At 33.4% G+C, this 19,750-nt stretch overlaps 1 pseudogene; it reads left to right on the top strand.

Annotated features, from left to right (window-relative positions):
• The first annotated feature begins 1,855 nt into the window (after positions 1 to 1,855).
• On the top strand, positions 1,856 to 18,840 carry LOC114732318 (probable LRR receptor-like serine/threonine-protein kinase At2g23950; annotated as a pseudogene).
• The last annotated feature ends 910 nt before the right edge of the window (positions 18,841 to 19,750 follow it).

Genomic DNA, 19,750 nt, shown 5'->3' with positions numbered 1-19,750 from the left:
TCGCATATTGTGAATACTTAGTTGTATATGGTATCTTATTGCATGCTACGAATCCTAATTGCATATAATTTATCCAAAATTGTATATCGGTGATTATAATTACATATGTGGATATCTAGTTGCATGGGAGACCTTATTGCATATCATGGATCCTGATTGTATATTGTTGATCCCAGGTTGTGTATGCATAATTTTAATTGCATATTTTGAATATCTAGTTGCATATGAGACCTTACTACATATTACGGACCCTAATTGCACATCATTGACCCAAGTTTGCATATTGTTGATCTAATTGTATATATGCTACTCCTCCGGTCCTTAATATAAGATCTATTCAACTAATTTGATTAGATTAAGAAAGTTAGCTAAGTTAGTTAATTACAAGAAATATGTATGTTTTTCCTAAAACATTATAATCATCTTTTTTAATATCCTCCCTCTCTCACTTACTTGATTATAGTTGAAGGAGTATCTATAAGGGTAATTTAGAAAAAAAATTGATAAATATGAGAAATAGGTCATATATTTAGGACCAAAATTAACTTAACAATTAGGTTCTATATTAAGGATCAGAGGAGTACTATTTACATAAACAAATTCCTTTGTGGCTCACAAACAAATTCTTATTTACAAATGCTAATTGCATATGATGAATCCTTTTTCTATCATGTTAATTTGCAAATATGAATTTGTTTGAGTGTTACACAAAGAAATTTATTTATGAAAATAGTAATATATATACAATTAGAATCGGTAATATTCACATTTAGATCAATGATATATAATTAGGATCCGTGATATACAATAAGATATTATATGTAACTAGATATCTTCAATCTACAATTGGAATCAGGTACATGCAACTTTAGATTAGTAATATGTAATTAGGATTCATAATATATAATAAGATCTGGTATGCAATAAAAAGGAAACGAAAACAATAGTGATGAACAGCTTCGAAGAGATTATAGCATATACAGTTGTAGTTGTCGAGCACCCCTGTACTTAGTACTTAAAAACAGAGCAATTACGAAACAACAAAAAATGGGTTGTTCCATCTCCTTTACGAAGTTAATGGCGCCTCCAATTATAGAGGCTTGGTCACCCTGCTTTCGGGACATAACAAACGAAAAGAAGTAATGAATTTGGATACGGATCAAAGAAGAAGGAAATGAAGCAAAGAGTGAGAATTATACTGACCCTTTGAACATAAGAAGGAGGCATCGAGGATCGGAGCACGGCCAGGTACTCATTTATCTGCTCGCAGCGATTACGTTACATGGCAATGTGGATCATCCCATGACTCCTTCACATCTTGCGGCACCAAAGAATAATCTCAATTCACTCTGCCTGTGATCCCAGCGAAGCCTCTCTCTTGCTCTGCTTCTAAACCATGACCAAGTCCTAACATGTAACTATAGTTGAATGGATCTTGCGGAAAGACCACAGCCTCTATAGACATTTCGCTTTGACGAAGCAGATACGAAGTTTTTTGGGTTATAAGGAGCGAAAAAGAAAGGAAGATTAACTATTGTGAGATGAGATGGGTGAAGGCTTGGGAAGAAGTGTTGGGATTTTAGTGGCTAAGTGTCTAAAAAAAAGTTCCATATTAGTTAATATTAAGAAAACCTTAATGTTTACTAAGATGTGAGCTTGAACTAATATAATGACTAAAGAGATGACTCTTTAAAACTGACCGTTAAATATGACTATTAAAGCATTTATATATTTTAATCGGTCAGTTTTATTCTTTCACCATATTTAATGGCCTTAAAATATCTTAATTCACCTTAATTGATTATTTAAAAAAGGCCCTTTTAACTATCATTAAGACCGTCTTTAATCACTATTATGGGAGCCCAATGGTCACACATTATCTGCCTATAAAAGGCAATGCATAGTACATGATCAAAGTGCATTGAGTTCTATCCTTGAGCTCTCTTCTTCTTTCTTTGTTCTCCTAAGTTTTAAATTTATGCTGTGTTGTCACCCTGCTCTATATCGAAAGGATTCGTTTAATCCTAAGTATCATTTTTTATTCTAACCTTGTGTGGTGGAATAACTCTTATCCTCTGTGATAGGAAGAAAAATTAAGAGGAAAGAAAATGAGAGAAGAGAAAATAAGAAAAAAAAATTGGAGAAAAAATATTATCACTCCTCATATTTCGACGGACAAGAGAAAACAAAAAAAAAAGTAAATATGTGAATGACTAAAATATCCTTACTATTATACCAAAATGTGTCTTGATTAAAATCAAATTAAATATCATAATAAAAAACCATATTTTCATTAACATAATCAAATATTTTAAATCAAATTATTTGATAAAGATATATTATCATGTTATTATATTTTAATATCAAATAATTTTGTCAAAAAAAAATAAATAACATTTGTCTATTGTAATGCTAAAAAAAACCAAAACAACAACTCTATTTATTTTCTCTCTCAATTGATTTTAGAAGGATTTTTATAATTTTAGTTATTTTATTTTTCAATCAAGCAAACGCCAAAAAAAAAACATGACAATAATAAATAAAGTGAAAAATGAAAAAAAGGTATTATTTTGCTGAAAAAATATATGTAAGAGGAGGGAAGGAAAAATTTGTTTTCTTCTCATTTTCTCTCCATATGGAGAGAGAAAAGTTAGGAGAAAAATGAGATATGAAACCCATCTTATTTTCTTTTCGGCTTTTTTTTCTTCTCTCATCCAAAAAGGGGGGGGAAAAACCACTTATTCTCCTATTTTCCTTCATATTTTTCCTCCCACCCTTATTTTCTCTTCATCCAAACATAGCATTAAAGACAATATTCTCAAATACGACCGAACCATATTTTTTTATTTTCACAGGTGTTGCCAACAAGGAGGAGGTGCGGCAGAGCTAAGATTTCAATGAGTCCAAGGGTGATAGGAAGATGATGCTTAGGTGGCATGATAGGTGAGTAATACATGGCATTAAGTTCTATGTGTCAGAGCCAACTCAACAAAATTTGGTCTACTAACGATCAAAATTAATTTTGTTAATGGGTGGAGCAACATTGCTACATTTTTAACACTTTGGAAGTAATATTGCTTCTTAAAAAAATTTGCAGATATCCACAGCTCCTAAGCCACAACTTCCGGAACAAAATTGGACATTATCCCATCTGAATTAGTTAAAATAGTCTAAATTTATAATTAATCAAAATAATGTAACCTAAAAATAAATATGAAAGAAAAAAATTTTATATAATATATATTTTCTATATAATTATGAATTTACATTTTAATTGAACATATCAGATACTCAATTAATCATATTTCAATGTAATAAACCAGAACAATGTAACATCATGCAAATATTGATTAATTATTAAACATATAATTACAAACATTGGAGCTATAACAATCTAATATCAATTCTTCGTCAAAAGATTACTCATTGTCATAACGCATGACTTGGGGTAAATAGTTGGAGCTTTTTTTTTTCTCGTTTTTGAACGATAACGATAAAATTTAAAAATGACTTTTTAAATTGGTCAATAGGTTAAAGTTGAACAATTTGATAGCTTTATTTAATCAAGGGGAATTATACGTCGATGAATTCAAATCAAAATGTTAAAATATAATTTTCAATTAATTTTATTAAAATTAGTGAAAGAATTTATTTATTTTTTTATAAGGACGCCAAAACGTAGTACTTTTCTACATTGACAAAGACTCTGGTTGTTACTAAGTCAATTGTTTCACATGTTGCGTGTGGAATATATGGATAAGAGGATTCTCAAACTCGTCTTACATGCTATTGAATCGGAGGAGAATTACAATCATCATGTCTAAATGAAAGAATTTAATTATTTAAAAAATCAGACCGGGCCAACCGGTTCACACTGAAAACAGGTCAACCAGTCAACGGTCTTTGGTTTTCCAACCAGGAAGGTAGGAAACCGTAGTCACTCGGTTTGAACCTGTGTAAACCGGTGATAACCCACGAGGTGGGTTATCTGGGTTAGTGTATATTTTTTCTGCTGGTCATGAACGAGAGAGACAAAGATAGAAAGTACCAAATAATAGAGAAAGGAGTGTGGGTGGGTTTCTGGTAAGAAAAAAAACTAGAGAGATGATCGAGGGCAAGGGACTATGAGAGTACCTGAATGACGGAAAGAACATGGCCGGCGAAGGAAGCTTGAAGTGAGAACATGAAGAAGGAAAGAGACAAAGATTAGCTCAGATTGAGAGAGATAAAAGATAAGGGACGAAGGAAAAAAGAGAGGAAAGAAGAAGGATCCTCTGTTCAAAAACCAATTATAAAAAAAAAAAAAAAGACGGCCAAAGATTAAAGCATTAATGAGTGGCATAGCATAACTTCTGTTTTTCGGTTTTTTATGGCCTTGCGATCTTTAACCTTACAAGTGATTTTTTTTATCCCCCATGATATATAAATGTATATTATCGGATGTTCCCCAAGGGACATATAAATGCATATTATAAAATTAAAAAAAAATAGGAGGGAAGTCCGGTTAAAAGACAAGTGATGGAGTTTCTGTATTGCAATGCATATCATATACACACACACATGTAAGACTTTTGCTGGAAATTTCTAAATATTATTTTTATTAAAATATTTTTATAATTAAATATAAATATTTTTTATAACCAAATATTTTTATACCAAATATAATATTTTTAATTTTAGTGATTAAATAATACTAAAAATGAAGAATCTTAATATAGTACAGTTATATTGTTATTATTATAATTAAATTATTGTTCTATTTTTTTATATTTTGTTATTACTGATTATTAATGTTATTATATTTTGTTGTCATGAATTAAATTTTCTTATTTTTAATATGACCAGTTTGACTATGAGTTGATCCTAATCTGACCTACTAATCCTTGAACCAGTGTCCCGATCAGTCTTTGTACCTTGCAATTACCTGAGTAACTTCTTCAAATCAAATTCAATATGTTTACACCAATGATCATTTGATTTTTCTTTATAATTTTTGCAGATGGATGAGTACCAATCCTTAAAATCTGATTTCATCTCCTCCAAAGCCACTAAGCATCCATCTGCAAAATTTACTTTGACTCCTACTCTGCCCAAAACTTCTGATATGAATTTTTGATAGAGTGCAGTAGTCCTATCAGACGCTTCTAAAATACCGCAGTCAATCTTTTGATCTACCAATTGGCCGCATGTAGGCATCATCCTCATTATTTAGCCTTTGTGAACTTCATATTCGACATGTTTCTTATAGACCCAACACTTGAGACTGCATCTTTTTTCCTTAAAAAATAGAAAAGAAAGAAAATATGTAATAAAATAAAAAAATTGCAGTCATTGTCAATCTATACATTTTGCAGACAATGAGATCACAGAACTCATGAATTATGTTAAGTTTTTCTTTTCCATATGAAGAATTTAACAGCATAAACCAAAAACTGTTGGTAGTTTTAGTGCTTTCATAATTACCATGTTCCAATCCATCCTGAGACTCTTCTTTTACCTGTTTCAAAGTCTAATAACTTGGTTATGGTAAATTGAACTTCCCATGCCAAAAGGAATGATCTAGTATATTTTACGACACATGAAGCCATGACCGTGTATTTATCCTCTAACTTGAATCCAAACAATGCATCATCATTAAATAAATTACTCACTCACGTTTCACACTTTCTCATGCACGTTTACCTCCTCAAACGGCCTTCCAAATGCACGCTAAGCTTTCCTCTCTGGCGAAAAGCAGAGCCTGAAGCAGGCATACAATTGCCTCTCCAAACGGCATTCCAGTGTTTGATGGACTTGGACAATTCAATCTGGGCCGCCATAATGAATTAGCATTGAGCTACTTTCAATCTTTAAGCTCAATGCTTGCCATTTGATTCCCAAAAATTGGGAAAAATTCTAGTCCCCAAATGGGGAAAAGAAGCATGTTTCAAATGAACCAAATAATGAGAAATTGGTTTTCGTTTCCATTTCTGTTTCCTGAGACAAGTTTGCAGCAAGTCAAACGGGCCTTAAGGCAAATGTTTGAATTTCTACGATTATTTTTGAGCTCAAGACCCATATAGACCAGGTCGCAAAAATTCAGAAGCCCAATACCTCAAGTGGAGTCCAACTCCAAATAATAACGGTGTGCATGTGGGCTTGCTTTGAGCTTTGGAAGCATATCTGGAAATAAACAGATGTCCAACCAGCATGAGGTCATTAATGTAAAAACCACATTAAATGTGGAACGGATATCCTGAACCACTCTTCTCTTTATTACAAGTTACTTATATGAACAAACTTTTAATCTTAAATATAAGTCACTTGTAGAGTATTAAATGATTGTTTTTAATCTTACCTTTATTTAATTCTCGTTAAAAAGGTAAATAAATCTTTAATGAGGACAAATTTCAAAAATTCTACCAATTTAATGCTTTATTTGAAACATGAGAATATTGAGTTGCCCTTTTCTTTTCTGTTTTCTCGAACTCATCTTATACATTTATTTATTTATTGTGTATAACAATCTTATATTTACTAAGACAAATTAAATCAGATCATTATAGTTTATTTTAAATTTAAATTAATTTTTTACAGTTTATTTTGTTTAAATTGGCCCCCTCATAATTTGATCAAGTTATAAGAAAATTAATTGAGTGTAAAAAAAACGTTATTTTTGTACTAGTGTGAGGCTTTTGATCATTTTGGATCCCTCATGCAGGTTCAGAATTTCTGAGTTCCAATATTTTTTTCCCGTTATAGGAGTTTTTTTTTTTTGTTAAAGCATAAGTATCCTCCTATTAGAGGTAATCCGTTATACGAGTTCCATTCAACAATCAATGTGCAAATCACAACAAAGCCCAACTGCAAATGCTTCACAATCAAAAGACTCCCTTTATTTATTTATTATATGAATAATAATGATAATAAAACAACAACTTTTGTGCCCTGTTCCTGTCTTAAAAACACCTATAAAATGGTAGTGTTATGGATGTTACTCTCTCGCTCAAGCTACACTTCAATATTTACGCTTGTTGTTATTTTCTTTGTAATTATTTTACTTTGTTTGATTGAAATTGTCTTTTGATAACAAAAAAAATAAAATTGCCTCCTTCTCGTCTATATCCCTGCCCTGGCAAGATGAGGGATCATCCAGCAATCATGCAACATGCACCTACTCCGCTCCTTCTCTTTCAAAATGCAATCGATAACATGAATATATTATAGTTATAAGGATGTAATGAAAAAAATTAATAAGGGAACAATATAATAAATTTAATAAATAAGGGTATACTCATCTAACAATCACGCAAGTTGATGAAGTGAAAAAGGGTATAATAAATATTAATTTGAACTACTGACAAGACATGCAAAGCAAAAAGAAAAAAGAAAAAAGAAAATTTGCCAGAGTGCATGTATATGCTTGGAAAAGAGAGTAATTTGATGATCAATGACTTATAAATTTATAAATATAAAAAACACGAAAGGTAATTTAACAATGTGTCTGCTCGTTGCCGCTTGGCAATTGAGTTTTTCTTTATTAATGAGATTGTTAAAGGTATAAGTATGATCTGAAGCGTAAGGAACACGGTCTTTGCGTTTCACATAATTAAAAAATAAAAATGAATCAAACGTTAGGTTTGCTGACATTTCCATGCTACCATAGGGACATATATATTAATCAATATCAACTTTAAATAAGGAATGAATTCTGTGAAAGAACACTAATAATAAAAACGAACAGGGTGGATTCTTTATTCCTTCTTTTAGTTTCAAGTTCGTGTGTGCCCCAAGCCCCAGGCCTAGCAATAGTATCTCCCCTGGCGAAAGGAGAGATGCAATTACCCTAGTGAGCCGAGGGTTGCAGACGAGGCCCAAAGTCTGATGGACTCGGAAAATTCAGACCTTATTTGGAACGACGGTCATTAGTATGTATAAGCGTATTTTATGTAAGTCAAGATAAATTTTTTTCACATATTTACCTCGTATTTTATAAATTACGATTGAAAAATTACTTATAAGCTATTTCAAATGGCCCTCCAATCTAATTTCAAGCCACACAAAATTGGTTTTACTTTTAATTTCTATATCCTGAGGAAATAGTCATTTTATGTTAGAAGAGATGAAAACCCTTTACGCTCTAAATCTTAATCTTGAAAGAGAAAATCCTCATCAATCAAATAAAAAACTATTCACGGGTTTTATAACTCTACGTGTATAAATGAGGGTGAATCTTAATTTTGAACAAAGTGTGGGGAGTGGGGGGTGGGTCAGAAGATTCAAGTAATAGGAAGAGGAAAAAATTATATGTTCATTACATCTTTTTTATATCTATTATTCATAATAATATCTATTTTCGCTATTTTTAGAATAATAGTATGAATTATTTTTATTTATTTTTTTAACTCTCTTTTTCATTTTCTTTCCTTTCTCACGCGCCAAATTTGCAATGTTCATCCATGTTCATTGCTCAGGACTCAGGCCATAGAATGCACTTTTGATTGCCCTACAAAAGGCTTAATTATCACGCATTCTAGTTCATTATTTGATTAATTAATTTTCATTTGGTTTTCCCGACATCTAGTTCGTTCTGCTGTTAACTTTGTTTCTTAATTATACTCATAAGGATCTAGAAGATAAATTATTTTTTATTGAACCTTATATTCGAATTTATTGGAAAATGCTAAAGCATGAAAAGTAGATCCTGCCTTTACAAACTTAGGTTTGGTTTTACCTGAACATAACCATTTTATATTACACTATTAACCCCAATAAAGTTATTAAAACTGAAGCTCTGGAACTTATGAAATTTAAAAAAACACTGCCAACAGGTAAGTTCTTGGTTGAGATAGTATCGGCCTCACTCTCATAAGAAAGAAAATACAAGTTCGAGTTTCAAAAAAAGTACTCCTCCGGTCCTTAATATAAGACTCATTTAACTAATTTGATTAGAGTTAGGTAAGTTAGTTAATTATAAAAAATATGACACATTTTTCCTAAAACACCATAACCATCTTTCTTAATACATCATCTCCCTCTTTCACTTGATTATGGTTAAGAGAGTATCTATAGGGGTAATTTAGAGAAAATTGACAAATATGAGAAATGGGTCTTATATTTAGGACCAAAACCAACTCAACTATCGGGTCCTATATTAAGGACCAGAGGAGTACTTATTATGAGGGCTGCTCTTTAACTGCGCAAGGTATGAAAGAAATTAGTCTCAGGTATCTGGGAATACTCTTGTTTCAAAAATTAAAAAAAAAAAAAAAAAACTGCTACTATAGTAGGGAGGGTTGGGAAGGAGGAGAGGATCCCTGGAAAAAGTCCCAAGGCATGACGTCAAAACTGGTGCATAAAATAACGGAACAAAAAAAGTATTTCGGTTTTATAATATTTATTTTGTTTTTAAATTTATAACTCTTTTTTTAATTCTCATTATTAGTTGCGCATATTCAAAGATTTGATAATGGAGTAATACCCAATACGAGTAATTAAAAAATGTTTTAAAAGAACTTAACACAGATTTTTAGTAAATAAATAATTTAATTATTTTTTAATATTTATAAATTAGTTATATATCTTATATACTTAGAATAATGAAAAAAAGTAACTAACTTTGTAGATAAAAATATCTGGTCCCACAATGGATACGAAAAGAGATGGTATTATAAATAAAGATAAATCAGGGTATAATAAAACATATTGCATATATAAATTTTAGTGCCGTTTGGTTGAATATATTTGGAATGGAATCTGCAATTTGAAGTGATATCTAAAAGTGGGAAAGATCAAAGAAGGGCTTGCATGGGTCTGATGCTTTTAGAATCTCTTTTTCTCCTATAAATTTATCTGTATTGTTGAATTAAAAAATAAATGGTTCAGATTTAATATTTTAAAAAATGAGCATCTATCTTTTCTCTTCTATTTATATAATAGTATGATACTAATTTTATAAAATATGAAATATGAATTATTCATTATTTGATTTAACGAAAAAGATGAGATTTTGAGAAGAAAATTTAAAAAAAAAAAAATTCTGAGAGTATCTCTTCCTGGGCTTGCTTGGGGTAGTGGCCAGTGGGTCGTATTTCTCTTTCCCCAAATCAGAAATGCTTGGGTGAAGGAAGCTTTTCAAGTAAAAGATAAGAAACAAAGGAAGGCAATTATTTTTGCAAAAAAAAAAAAAAAGGGATAGGATACGTGGAGGAAGAAAAGAAGAATCAAATTGTTGACGCATGCGAGAAGAATAAATGCACCCCAATAACAAAGATTTTGGATCCAAGAGGATTGATGATTCCCGTAATTTAGATTGCTGCAAGTGATTTAAGATAATTATGAGCCATATATTCATTTATATATTACTTCTCAAAATTGAGTGGAACACATCCCTCATCTTAAAATATTTTTATGTTTAAACTAATTTATAGTTTACTTAATATTCTAAACTTAGATACTGAGTATTATTAAAAAAATATTTTAAAGTATTGAATGTACATAAAATTATTAAAAAAATATTTTAAGATTCTAAATAATGTTAGAAAATTACTTTAGAGTATTAAATATAACTTAACCCTTTCAAAATTACAAAATACTCCTCCGGTCCTTAATATAAGACCCATTTAACTAATTTGATTAGATTAAGGAAGTTAAGTAAGTTAGTTAATTATAAGAAATGTGACACATTTTTCCTAAAATACCATAATCATCTTTCTTAATACCCCTTTCCCCTTCTACTTGATTATGGTTGAGAGAGCATCCATAGGGGTAATTTAGAGAAAATTGATAAATATAAAAAAATAGGTCTTATATTTTGGACCAAAACCAACTTAACAATTAGGTCCTATATTAAGTACCAGAGGAGTAACTATTAGCATGCAGAGTTAAAAAGACAGATATTAACATACTTAAGGTTGAACTTACAACATCCCAAGTTTTTATGCTACTAAGTTACAAGGCCATCAAACATCATCATTTCAAAAAAAAAAAAAAAGGAAAACCTTATCCTTGACTGAACTCAAAACCTCATTTTTTTGCCTTAACTAAAAAGTTTAATAAGATGAGAATTATTTTTATTATAGCCTAAAAATATTCAGATTGAACCGAATTTATTTGCCCCAGCCTTTTTTTTTTTTTTTGTCATTTGCGCTGAGCTCCACTTCAATGGAGCTACAACTCATGAGTGGTGAAAAAAATACTTATAAAAACATAAGTGGGATTACAACTTAACTTGAATATTGAATCAGGAAATGGCATGTGGGGAGGAAGCAATAAACACAATCCTAACTTAATCAGATTTTCAATTCTGACATCGTTTTCATGGACCAACTTAGTTATGCCAAATGCCTGTTATTGTTGGGTGGCCACACTTTGGCACCTTCCATGGACCATATGTTGACCAATCAATATTATTACACTGATTATGAAGCAGCACCCACTACATGGAAATTTAAGGGGTTGATTATTAAATTTTAAAGGTGAAAGAGGTTATTTGTTTTAAATGAAGTTTAATCTTATGCAATTTAACCCAATAAATATGATTATTTAAAATTTATTTGTAGAATATTTTTCGGAAAAATTTTTAAAAAAAATTATAGTTGAATTTCTAAAACTTCAAAAGGTCACCGAATGGGAAAATTCTAAATTAGTCACCATGATTAAATTGAAATTTTAAAATGTTGCTATTTATTTTAAAAAACAAAAATTTCAATTCATCCTCATCGCGAGCTCCAACAACCAATAAATATATTTTAAAATATTTTTAACTTGATTGATAACTTTTATAATAATATTCACAATTTCATTAACGTTATTAAATACATGATTTTTAAGTTTTTAAATTGAGATTTTTTTAACATTTGTGATTTGGTTGTTGACTCTTATAACAATGTTTATAATTCTATTAACGCCATTAACCACTTTATATACAGTAGGTTTTTAAATTTAAGCTTTAAGAAATTAGTTAGTACCTAACCTTGTGGAATTTTTACAACATTCATAACAGGATTAACAATTCTTTTAACACAACTCACAACTCCATTAATGTTATTTATCACACATTTTTCAAATTTTAAATTGAGATTTTTTTAAAAACTTGTAACATGGTTGTGAACTCTAATAATGATATTGATAACTTTGCTAATGCTATTAATCATATTATATGACACGTTTTAAAATTATTATGTGATTAATAACATTAATAGAGTTGTGAATACTAAGAAAATATTGATTTAAAAAACATGAAAAACATGTTAGGTTTTTTTTTTTTACCAGCAAACATGTTATGTTAATAAAATTATGAATATTAGTATAAAAATTGCTAACCACTTTATGAATACTAAAAAAAAATCCCAAAAAGAAAAGTTGAGTAGTCATTGATCACTGCCAATGTCAGATCTTCGGTGGTGGACTAGTGATGCAGAATTAAGGTTTTTGTTTTTTTCCAAAAATAAATGGGTAACATTCTAAATTTGTTAAGATTTTAAAATTTCAATTTAGTCATTATGACTATTGACTAATTTGAAAATTTTCAAAGTCGTGTGATTTTTTTGGTTTTCCAAACTCTAACTATAAGTTTTTAAAAATTTTCCTAATATATTTGAATAAAATAATAAAAGCAGTATTGGAACTAATGTTTACCTAAATGTTGTTTCTTTTGCCGGCAAGTATTTTGCTTCGCATTGAATCTTACCTTCCAATTACAGAACCATGCTTGCGCCCCCAGTCGCTCCGATTTTAGTTTACGTGAAGCCTCTCTCCTCGGGATCGGAATGCTGAGTGTCTCCTGACTCCTGGTTTGTGTCCTGCTTCATATCCCTACCGTCCGTTTTGCTGTGTTTATCCGGCAGCTGATAAAATACCACGTCATATCATTAGTGGAGAAAATCAGCCACTGGATTTAGGTGCAAGAAAATTGAGAGTAGAGATTTGCACCTGGACAAAAACCATGTGACACTCACCACAACTGAGTTGGGTTATGGAAATTGGGAGGGTGTTTGGAAGCACCCCCAAAAATACTTTTTTCGCAAAACGAAACAAACTCTTCTACATATTTACTTCACCATGAAACTGAGTTGGGTATAAAATTGAGGTGTTTAAAACACTCAAAAATGTTTTTTCAGAAATTTCGAAATAAAAAATTACTCTATATTTACTTCGTAACTATAAAACTTTTAAAATATGGTTTTGATTCCATCCAAACAACCCCCTCATTAAAATCAGAACATGTTTCTGAGGTTGAAAAATTACTTGTAAATTACCTATTAATAATACTTTTATATGAAATCGGTATGTGAGTTCGCAATCTTATAAGTCAATTTTTCACTAATTAGATCCGCATTTCGTAGCATTCTTCTCATAGTCTTGTCCAGTCTTGTATAAATCTAAACACACACGGGCACACTTCAATTTTTTAGCTTTTGTTTCTGAAAAATTCACCGTTCTAGCACATCCCAATAGGCAAGGAGAGAATACAAACATTAAAAGGAAAAAAAAAAAGAGAGAGAGAGTGAGAGTTCATATCCTAATTCATACAAGTATATCCTTACAATTTAAATTTCGTCCATAACTACTCATAATGGAGCAGCATTTGCCTATGGACCGAAATAGGGATAGAGGCATGGTGATGTAGTGCCCCTGAATAGGTATTTGCTTCTAGAAAGTATCTTAAAGCGATAGATTAATTGGTTTTAAAAAAAACAAAGCCATTCGCATCAAACTTTAAAGGTTAAAATATTATTCATAACTGGAAAGGGAATTTTTTTCTGGTGTTGATTCAAAATCACACCAGCGTCATGGTCCCGTTTTAGTCAGTGGGAATATTTTGTAGTGTTAGTCTAAACCCCTCGAAAGTCCCGAACAAAGATCTATTTTAAAACCAAAAGAGATTCCGAAAACTGATCTACCCTCTAACTAAATTAAAAAAAAACGGAGAAACGAATCAAAAGTCGAGAAAGAACGGAGAAACCATATAAAAAAACACTGAATCAAAAAAGTAACCCCCACTTTCTCTTTTTCCCCATGGTTAAACTTTTCCTCGTTCTTTTCCCAACTCACAAGTACTTCGGGTTCAGATTATTGCAATGATAATAATACCTAGTAATGACTTGCATTCCCCCAAAAGAGCACACTGGAAGATAGATAATGCTTATTAATCAATTAATGAAATGATTAAGGGAACTTCTTGCGTGTTTACTAGTAGGAGCACTTTGGCATGGGCTGGAAAAGATAGATAAGACCTCGTAAAAGACAACAAAATGATGAGGATGCCTTGGAGGGCTGAGTAGAGGGTATCAGAGTATTGTCTTAGGCTATCAAAATCAATGCAGATGCAGTGCTAGCAAAATGCTCCCCTTTAGTGTGTTATCAACCTCTGATGGACGTTTTGATTCCCGTGTGCTTCTGTCTTGTGTTCTGGCTTGTGCAAGAGCAGAGGAGAAGATATAAAGAGGCAGTAGTATATGGTATGGTCATGGGAGAAGCAGTGAGTCCAACTGGTACGTCTCTCTCTCTCTCTCTCTCTCTCTCTATCTGAGGAGTACCCACTCCCTCAGTCACGTCTCTCTCTCTCAAATTCTGCGCACACTAGCACTAGCCATCTCTGACAACTCGTATCACCCACCTGATTCGCTTATTTTTCTTTTCTTTTCTTTTTTCCGTCTCTCCTTTCTTTTGTGCAGATTGTTGAAAAAGGCAGAGGGGGTGGTGACTGAAAAAGGCCGTTTGAGAGGTCCAAGAAAGCACAAGAGAGGAGCAGCAACCTAAAGAAGGACACACTGTCAAAAAGAAGAAAACCGCGCTCGGATAATCGTTGTGGCCTTTGTTTATGTGAGTTCTGCTTTAGCGGCTTTGTGAGCTTATGCCCACCACCTTTGTTCCTTAATTATGCCTTTCGGTTCGGCTGTTCTGCTTCTTCTTCTCCTCTTCTTCCTCTCCTGTGCTGGACTTTGTTTCTCTTCCGAGCCTCGCAACCATGAAGGTTTGTTTAGTTTGCTCTCTCCTTAATCTCCGTGCTTTGTGCTAAACTTCTTTTATTCGGGATTCAACTATTTATTTTGCAGTGGAGGCTTTGATGAGCATAAGAAATGCTCTGACTGACCCGCATGGAGTTTTAAGCAACTGGGATGAGAACTCGGTGGACCCTTGCAGTTGGGCTATGATCACCTGTTCTGCTGATTCACTTGTCATAGGCCTGTGAGTTCTCCTCCTCCTACTCCTCATCCTCTTGCAGTTGGGCTATGATCACACGTTTGAAATTCCAATATTTTTGGGTTTTGCAGGGGAGCTCCTAGCCAGTCTCTTTCTGGAACTCTATCAGGAGCAATCGCAAATCTGACAAATCTTCGACAAGTGTAAGGAACATGGAACCATAGTTTATTTTCGTTACTTCGTTTGCTGTGTCTTGTTCTGGTTTCTTTTCCATTTCTACAAACCTTTGCCACCTACCAGCCATGAAGCTCTCAAGTCGCTATCTGGGAAACCATGTCATATTTTTCATTTCTGACTGATTACTGAAATCCATTTTTTTAAAAATTTTATTCTGCTTTGTTGGTTTATTCTAGTTTACTGCAGAACAACAATATCTCTGGCAAAATCCCACCTGAGCTTGGTGCCCTTCCTAAGCTTCAAACTCTTGATCTTTCCAATAATGGATTCACTGGGGCGATTCCAGGGTCTATGAGTCGGCTGAATAGTCTCCAGTACTTGTAAGTAATTTTCAAATCTCTTGTTCTTTATTCTTAATAAAAGTTTGTTAAACGCTATTCGCATTGTAGCTGTTTACCTACATGAGATCGTGCTATCCTTTCTCTGTGTAACTTAATTGTTTCTAATGTATCATTTGCTGCTGAATTTCTTCTTTTAGTTTTATTCGGTGAAGAGTTTGTTCTCGTGTATTTGAGCAGGAATGAAGTGAATATATCTTTTCTTTGATGGTTGATTTTCGCTTCACATGTTCTAATGTAATGCTTTGTTTTCTTGGTCCAAAACGAGAGTAGGAGGCTGAACAACAATACTATCTGGCCCATTTCCTGTGTCACTGTCCAAAATCCCGCAGCTTTCTTTCTTGTGAGTATCCTCATTTCAACTGTGTCATGTCTCGGAAATCCAACAAACTTGCTTCTCGCTGAATTCTTCCCAGTTTGTCAAGATTTTTCTGTCTTTTGCTTTTTGTCGAGACGCTGATATACTAGTCCTATTTCATACAGAGACTTGTCTTACAACAATCTCAGTGGACCATTACCCGCGTCTCCAGCCAGAACATTCAAGTGTGTCGTCTCTTTCATTTTCCTTTCTGTACTAATGGGTCTTTCTTTGATGTTCTATTATTTAATTTAATTTAAGAATTTAATAATTTCCGTTTGGCCTGAGGTTTTTGTTATGGTTCACTGTTATTCATGCAGCGTCGTGGGAAATCCCTTAATTTGTGGAAGCAGTTCTACTGAAGGTTGCTATCGATCAGCAACCCTCACACCTGCTCCTTTCACTCTAACACTGTCACAAGGTAGCTTTTTTCTTTGAAAAAAAAATTGTACATTCATCCTTTTACATCCTCTTTTATTATTCGGCACCACGGGTTCGTAACCAACATAGATTTTCTCTTTGCAGGAAATCACAAGTCCAAGAAGCTAGCAATTGCACTTGGAGTCAGTCTCAGCTTTGCTAGCATCATACTCCTGTCTTTTGGGATCTTATGGTACAGGAAGAGACTGCAGACCCAAGCCATCCTACACATCAATGGTAAGTAAAGCTTGAACGACAGTTCTTTATTGCTAGGTAAAGAAGCTGTAATAATAGCCGTATGCTGGTGTTATTGCAGATTGTCAAGAAGAGGGGCTTGTTAGATTGGGAAATCTCAAAAGTTTTACTTTTAGAGAGCTCCAACATGCAACAGATAATTTCAACTCCAGGAACATACTTGGTGCGGGAGGTTTTGGCAATGTTTATCAGGGGAGGCTTGGAGATGGGACAATGGTGGCAGTGAAAAGGCTGAAGGATGTAAGTGGAGGTGCTGGTGAATTGCAGTTTCGAACAGAACTGGAGTTGATCAGCTTGGCAGTTCACCGTAATTTACTTCGTTTGATTGGATTTTGTGCTACACCTAATGAAAAGCTTCTGGTTTATCCTTATATGTCTAATGGCAGTGTGGCTTCGAGGCTTAGAGGTTGGTAATGTTTTCTTCACACAACTGGTGTTTCTTATGAAGATTGTGTGATCGTATGTTGGTGATCGCTATTTTAGTATTCCTCTGTTTGACCGAGAATTTGTCATCAATTATATATCTATATCTTTGACCTGACTGTTTCTTGACACACTGGGCAATGTAGTTTCAATTCCTAGTTGATTTCGAAGATAATTTGTGAACCTCTGGCAATTAACAAGTGATGTTAGAAACCAGTTCTAAGGAGTGACGTGTGGAAAGCTATTTCCTATAGAACCTCACTAGCCTCATTTTGTTCGCCTTCAATATTTTGTTTATGACAAGACATTCCTCAGCAATTAACTTGTAATGCATAACTTGTAGGCAAACCTTCTTTGGATTGGAACACAAGAAAGAGGATAGCCATTGGAGCCGCGAGAGGTCTTCTATATCTTCATGAGCAATGTGATCCAAAGATAATACACAGAGATGTAAAGGCTGCTAATGTGCTTCTGGATGACTATTTTGAGGCTGTTGTAGGTGATTTTGGGCTTGCAAAACTCCTTGACCATGATGTCTCTCATGTCACAACTGCTGTCCGTGGCACCGTGGGCCACATTGCACCAGAATACCTCTCCACTGGCCAATCTTCAGAGAAAACTGATGTATTTGGATTTGGCATTCTGTTGTTAGAGCTTATGACTGGAATGACAGCCCTTGAGTTTGGGAAAACAGTTAATCAAAAGGGCGCTATCCTGGAGTGGGTAAGTTTATTCTGCAACGTGAAGCTGTTGATTTAATTCCATTATTTTGGGGTTTTTGACAAGACAAATTACTAGCCCATATACTAATTTGAATTTCCCTGAACACACATGATTTCATGTTTGTATCTAAATTGGGATACAACTTGGGGGTTTGAATTAAAATGTTTTTCACAAAGCAAGAAGATATCTCGGATTGTTATCATGTCTGACTTGTAAAGTTTTGTGTCACGTGGCTTTTTATATCTCTAAATCATTGATGTTCCTCATGTCAGTTTGTGAAAGTTGTGTAGTTGAAGTAAGGTCACCTGTCAAGTTTGTTCTCCTTGAAATTGTTATCTGATGATTGCCTAAAAAAGCAATATCAATGCTGAGACGGGAGATTAATGTTGTCTGTATGTCTTGACAGGTTAAGAAAATACAGCATGAAAAGAAACTTGAAGTATTGGTAGACAAAGGGCTAGGTAGTCACTGTGACTGGATAGAGGTGGGAGAGATGTTACAAGTAGCTTTACTCTGTACTCAATATTTGCCAACCCACCGCCCTAAAATGTCTGAAGTGGTCCGGATGCTCGAAGGCGATGGCCTCGCAGAGAAATGGGCGGCATCACATAATCATGGTGGCCTTAGCATGAACTCCTTTCACAGCAACAGCAGCAACAGTTCATCATCCCGTCCTACCACCACCGCGCCAAATTCAAAACATGATGACCACGCTCATGATCGTTCCCACATGTTTGGCATGGCAGTGGATGATGATGATGATGTACATTCTTTGGATTCCTATGCCATGGAACTCTCTGGTCCAAGATGAACGGAGAAACAGAAGCAAGATGATATTTTTTCAGGTCATAATCAAAAATTCTTTGATGGGGGTATATCAACTTTACTTTTTTACCCCCGGCATATAATGGTGTGTACAGACTTGTTATGAAATTTGATCATCTAGGGCTTGCACTGTAATTGTAAATAGTATTAAGTATTGTTCATGTTAATGAGTTTCTGGATGGAGTGTTCAAGATTCCAAAAAAGCAGGTGGGTGGATGTGCAACACTGTAAAAAGAGTGGAAGGAAGAACATCATGGGACTCTCAAGCTAAGTCTGAAGCAGGACATGAGTTTTTTGTTGATGATGTTCAGTTCAAGTTTTAGCCGGTAGATGTCATTTTCAATCCATGCTTTTGCAGGGTCACGCGCCACTTTTCTTGCTGTCTCTTTTATTTCTTCTTCTTTTAGGCTTTACTCTCTCTTTGGTTGTGTCATTACTTATTTTTACATGAAATAGAAGTGGGAGAAAAACGTTGAAACATGTGCAGATTTTCTTCCCAAGTTTGCTTGCCGTCCATGATTTCCAATTTTGTATATGAATATCTTCTAGTTTGCTTCCTTTTGTTCTTGGTGTCACCTTTTATACTTTATCTTTATTTATGAAATGTGCTTTTATTGGCATGTATTAATTAGCATATTCTGGTTTTGTTCCAGTTGGGAATACCTTCCATGTTGAGTGGGGCGACCGACAAAGTCGCATATGTTTGATAAAAAGAAGAAAGTGACGTGGGAAAATACGAGAATTTGAATTTGTATTGGGCGCTGGCAACTTGAGGATTGTGGTAAACAAATTGGTCTAGGGGAATAAACTTAAGAATATATGTCTTTGTTGGAATTGTTTAATTTCAATTGGGCAATTTTTTTCTTTTTCATTGTTTATTCTGGCATTCTCAGATTGCATATATTGTTTGTTGTTGAGTAATTTATGTGAAAATAATTTCGGATGAGATTTCTAAATTCTAACATTTCTAACTCTCCTATTGGAGATTTCGATTCAAGCTCCTTGGATTTGTAAACTCTATGCGAGCAGGGTGCTTTTTTTTTTT

Source organism: Neltuma alba, unplaced genomic scaffold (genome assembly GCF_004799145.2).
Source record: "Neltuma alba isolate B1F8T4 unplaced genomic scaffold, ASM479914v2 tig00012902_pilon, whole genome shotgun sequence".
Classification (NCBI taxonomy): domain Eukaryota; kingdom Viridiplantae; phylum Streptophyta; class Magnoliopsida; order Fabales; family Fabaceae; genus Neltuma; species Neltuma alba.
This window is presented reverse-complemented; position numbering and strand designations above follow the sequence as displayed.